Source organism: Myotis davidii, unplaced genomic scaffold (genome assembly GCF_000327345.1).
Source record: "Myotis davidii unplaced genomic scaffold, ASM32734v1 scaffold104, whole genome shotgun sequence".
NCBI classification, from domain to species: domain Eukaryota; kingdom Metazoa; phylum Chordata; class Mammalia; order Chiroptera; family Vespertilionidae; genus Myotis; species Myotis davidii.
The window spans coordinates 99,685-105,653 of record NW_006296625.1 but is presented as its reverse complement, the minus strand read 5'-3'; positions in this window follow the sequence as shown (position 1 = coordinate 105,653).

Sequence of the window (5,969 nt, the reverse complement as noted above, 5' to 3'; positions counted from 1 at the left end):
CAACCAAGGTACGTGCCCTTGACTGGAATCAAACCTGGGATCCTTCAGTCCACAGGCCAATGCTCTATCCACTGAGCCAAACCAGTCAGGGCAACACAGATTAGTTTTGCCAGTTTTTGTACTTTATCTAAATGCAGTCATGTAGTATGTATTCTTTGGTGTATCTGGCTTTTTTCATTTAATATAATGCTTGTGAGAGTCATCTGTATTCTAGCAAGTAGTAGTAAGTTTTTTGTTTTCATTGCTCTGTGGCATGTTCTTATGTGATTATATACCACAGTTTGTTTTCCCATTCTAATATTGGAGCAATGAGTAGCTTTCAGTTTGGGGCTACTATGATAGTATTACTATGAACATTCTAGTGCCTATGAAATTACAATAAACCACCACATAAAGCAATGTTTCTTGGAAAATAATGTGTTCATATTTTCTATTTAGTAAGTGCTTATATGTTATTTGCTACATACTGGCCTGTATTCTCTGTACTTCGTATTTATTTTTATAACCCTATTGATCATCCTATGGAGCAGATACTATTATTATTCCAAATTAACTCATGATGAAATGGAGGCACAAGATAATACAGTGAGTGAATGGTAAAAAATCATGGCAGGTTAGAGCTGTGGCTCCAAGAGTATCCTCCTTGGGTGAAGCTTGACTATTTCTTAGTCATGGAAACCCTTTATTTTTCCTTCCTTGGGGCCTATATATTGGCCTAACAGTTTCCCTTTCCGCAGATACTATCTGAGCTTCTGAGGAGATTCTCTCTGTTCCCTGCAGAGAGAAGCAGAACACAGTTTCACAATTTTTCCCTGCACTCCCATAGATTTTGGGAAATTCTGTGCCAACAGAATTAGGAGATATATACATGCTTTCCTCTCCAGCTAGCCCACCCACGACTGTTTTCCCTGCTCATGGCAAGATAAGAAACACACCACTACATTCTCCCAGCAGGCTTCATTCTTTTATTCATACCACAAATTTGTGTAGCACTTACTATGGGCCAAGAAAGTGCTAGGCGTTACGGTAAATACGAAATGGAATAAGAAAGAATCAGTAATTTTAAGAAGCATACAGTCTTCTGGAAGAAATGAATAGGATTTTACTTTTTAAAGCATAGTATATAAAACATATGTGTATAAGGGGTGATATTAAGAAGATTGAAGACCTATCAAGGCATAAACACTGACCAATTGGAATGCATGTCGTGTGCAGACAGTGTGTCGTGTGGCAGGCCATAGCGGTTGTGCAGCCCCTGCCTGTCCCGTTCAAGGGGTGAGACTGCATAGAAGGCTGTAGCCAGGGCAGGGGACACCTCAAATGCCAAGTCACGTGCCTTGACTTTATTCTCTAAGCCCCACTGAACCACAGAGCAGTTCTGAGCATGGTTATGACACAATAGGGCTATGTTCAGAGACTCGTTTCTCAGCCCTTTAGCCTACTGGAGACCCAACGTCACACCATAAAGAGGATTGTTCTTTTCTATTCTTGTCACTTTATTTCTCAACAACCTATGACCCAAGCACTGGCTTATAATTCTTTCCACTCACTAACATTTGCTCCAAGTCCTTGAAGACCAGATCTGGGTAACTGTGTTTGGACATTTGGGTTATTGCAGAGTTGTCATCCTTCAAGAAGCAGGCAGCCAGCTGAGCTTTTGACTTGTGTGTGCCAGAGAACAACTGAAATAAAAAGCTCGCAAAGGGATGCACAACACGACTGGAATTCCCCTCTGCCAGCTGGCGGCTCTGACACTTGTGCTTCTTTTCATAATGTTTCCAACTTTTGAGACTACTAAGTAAGCCAGGGAAGCAAAGGTTAAGCTGGGGGCTGGGCAAATCCCAGCGGAGTGGAACAAATGAAGGAATGCGGAGAGATGTCTCAAAGAGACACTTCTTTTGAATTAATCTCCATAAGCATGTGCCCTTTGGCACTATTATTTTTTTTCTTGAATTTGTCCTTTGGGGAAATGGTTTGCTAATTTCTCCCATATGAACTGAGCACTGCTTCATCCACCAAGGATTAGTTGGCTCCATTTATCAGCGTGGTTTATAAAACAGTTTGAAAAATCTCCCGCCACACTCTTTGCAAGGATGGCAGGGCTGCAAGAGTGTGAGCACTGGTCTGAGGGTGCGTGGGTATGAATTTTGGCTCCACAGTACATTTGCGGCAAGGTCTTGGGAGGGTATCTTATTGTCATTTTTCTCATCTGTAAAATGATGATGATAATGTTAGCCACCTCGTATGGTGTACTGAAGGTGAGTTTTAATGTATGTAGAAAAGAACTTGACATGTAATAATCACACAGAAAATCTGAGTTGTTTCTAATATTATTAATACTGTTAAGAGGCCCAATGGCTGATATCCGTGCACTGGGGGGAGGCGGGTCCCTCAGCCCAGCCTGCGCCCTCTCGCAGTCCAGGACCTCTCGCTACTTACCGCCCGTCGGCTCACTCCTTACCACTCAGCTCACTGCTCCTTAGTGCTGCCGCGGAGGTGGGAGAAACTCTCATGAGCTCGGCTTCTGGCTGAGCAGCACTCCCCCTGGGAGCACACTGACCACCAGAGAGCAGCTCCAGCATTGAGCATCTGCCCCCTGGTTGTCAGTGTGCATAATAGCAACTGGTCGCTCTGGTCATTCCACCATGAAGGTCGTTTAGGCTTTATAGACTAGAGGTCCAATGCATGGATTCATGTACTGGTGTGGTCCCTCGGCCTGGCCTGCAGGGATTGGGCCAAAACTGGCTCTCTGACATCCCCTGAGGGGTCCCGGATTGTGAGAGGGCAGTTCTCAGGTGACGCACGCCTGAATTGGACTCCCTCCTCTCTGGTTCCGGGTGCATGACCCAAGAACCGCAGCTGCCAAGTCACCTTAGATAACAATAATAATTAATTTTTTTACCCTGTGTTTTTCCTATGTCTTTTTCTAGTACCTCTTTGTTAATGAAGTCTAAGTGTGTGCGAGCCACAAACTACAAAAGATACATGTATCTCTCAAGAAGCATAAATCACCACCAAAATACTAAAACTTTTAGAAATGTAATAGAAAGACGGATAATTTTGCACATTTTTTTCTCTGAGATGACAGATCTCCATCAAGACCTCTGTAATTTTCTGGACAAGGCAGGTTGCTCTGAGTGCAAATGAGTAATTCTCTAATCAAGGATATGTTAAGATCACTGAAATACCTGCTAGCTTACTGAATGAAAATGTTTAATCAGTATTATTGATGCATTCTTAAAACAGTAAATGTGAGGGTGTCACACTTATTGGACTAGTAATCCTTCCTCCTCACTGCTCCTCCGGTATACTTGCAAAGGTGTGTTTTATAGAGAGAACTGCTTTCCCAGCGAGAGCAGCAGTGGCCAGGGATGCACTTCACACATTGTTTTAAATACTCAAGATAAAAGAAAAAGTTGAGCAGGTGCAAAGGAATGGGAAAAACCATCTACCCAGAAACCATGTGACTTGGATCACACTATTAGTTTTTGGACACTATTATAACACTATTCTCTGGCTCTTGTTGTTCATCTATAGAATGGGAATTTTAAATTTTCCTTACAGAGACCCTGAGATATTTTTAAAAATTAAAAACAAAATAAAACTGGAAAGTGCTTTGAGTTCACAGAGCAACAAGGACCAATACTAGAGTGCATCATGCGCATCGACAGATGGCACTCTCTGTTAGTTTCAGTAAGACCAGCAGCTAGTTGTTGTGCTATTTTAGGGGGCGGGGAGTAGGGGGGGAACAGCACTAGCATGTGTGTGATGATCAATTCTTTGAATTATTCATTCCCATCATTGATTGCTTAATTGAGTAAAATAGATACAAAAATCCAAAATGCCCTCCAGAACTCAAGATATTAAGATAACAAGCAAGTGTCTCTGGCTTGGAAGGATCTGTCTGTTTTAAAGAGCCCAGGATGAAGCTTTCCCAACTTCTCACCCAAATTTGTTTAGTTAAAGGAAAAGATGAAAATGCAATGCAAGGAAAGTAAGACTCCCAGGCAAACCTGTGCTAGAATCTGGGAGGGCTGTCAAGCAACTGAGCAGACCAAAGATCAGCTCTAAGGACGGGGCATGTTGGGAATTTAAGTTTTTCATGTACTACAACTTCCCAGATGGGCAGAAAGTCAGGAATTGAGATGTAGGAAGAAGGCTCCACTATAAGCCAATACAATTGTCAATTAGAACATACGGTCATAATTGCTCTAAAAGCCAAAGTATAAGCCTAACAATGGAAAAAAGGTGGTGTTAAAATCTACTGACATACCATTTGCATTGAAAAAATGGTCATTTATCCTATATAATAAAGAGCTAATATGCTAATTAGACTGGACAACAGAATGACCTTCTGGAACACCAGTGGGTGGGGCTGTGAGGCCCCAGGGGCCAGGGGTTCCCGGGGGCTGCAAGGCAGCCAGGGCCGTGAGGGCCGAACTTCTTGCACAAATTTTGTGCATTGGGCCTCTAGTTTAAATATAACTAGAGACGGAAAAACACACCCCAAAACCAAAAGCCATAATAAACTGAAAATGGTGTAACTGAAGCAAAAGGGAAAAGGAACATAAATAACCTCTTAATTTCTTTAGAATGATGTCTGTCATCTTTTATAAGATGCAAGAAAAATGTTTTTCCCTATGAAATAGGAACAGAAAGTTATAAGGAGAATGAAAGAAAACAAAGTATGATATAATTATGAGACATGAATGGTAAACAAGACATAGAATAAAACTAGAAATGCAATTGTAACTCAGAAATTCTGCTCAATGGCATGTACCTAACTCTAGAGAGATTCTTAATAGGTGTACCAGAGTTGTATATATGAATGTTTATCATATGGTGATTTGTATAGCAAAAATATGACAACAACCTTAATGTCTATCAGTGAAACAATGGATAAGTATTCCCAGCAGGCGTGGCTCAGTGGTTAAGCATCAAACTATGAACCAGGAGGTCATTGCTAATCAATGATTCTCTCTCATCATTGAGATATATATATATATATTCTCCTCCTTTCCTCCGTGAAATCAATAAAAATATATTTTTAAAAGAAATAATGGTTAAGTAAATATATTTTTGAGTATTTAAAATAGTCAATTGTTAAATGAAATCCACAGCAAGTCAATAAACCCCCAGAATTTGCACTATGGGAAATCAAATCAGGAATCTTAAGGACAAACTTGAGTAGTTTTCCCAGAAAGCAGAGGAAAATTATGAAATGATAAAAAAAAATGTTAAGAATGGAGATGGTAGTCATGGAAGACAGGGAACCAAAACTAAACCCAAAAGTTATAGGTAATCTCAGAAAGAAGAAAAAACATATGGAATAGACATGATCATGAAAGATACCCCAGAGGGGAGAAAATTTAAAATTTTATATGAATATCACCAATAAGACTTGAATATTAAGATCAAAAGTATTCCCCATAATCAGACCCCCGCCGGCCTGGTTGCTCCACACAGCCTACTGTTCAGTTGTTTAACTTGTCTCTCACTAACCCCCCTGCCTGCCTGGTCACCTCACACAGCCTGTTGCTCAGTTGTTTGGTTATCCCTCACTAACCCCCTCCTGCCTGCCTGGTCGCCCCACACAGCCTGCTGCTCAGTCGTTTGGTTGTCCTTCACTAACCCTCTTGCCTGGCCTGGTTGCCCCACGCAGCCTGTTCAGTCGTCTGTTCCATTGTTTCGGTTGCGGTGGTTGCTTAGGTTTTTATATAGATAGATGTGTACTATAGAGAATAAAGAAATCCACACTTACAACATTGAGTTAGGTACAGCCATTTAAGATACCGTATTTGCCGGCGTATAAGACGATTTTTTGGCCCTGAAAAATATGCCTCCAAGTGGGGGGTCGTCTTATACGCCAGGTACACTTCAGATAGACTGCCCATAGTGCTTGCCCCGTGCCATAGTGGCCTCCCGATGCCCGCCCACTTCATTCCACATACCGTTCAGGCATCAGCAGT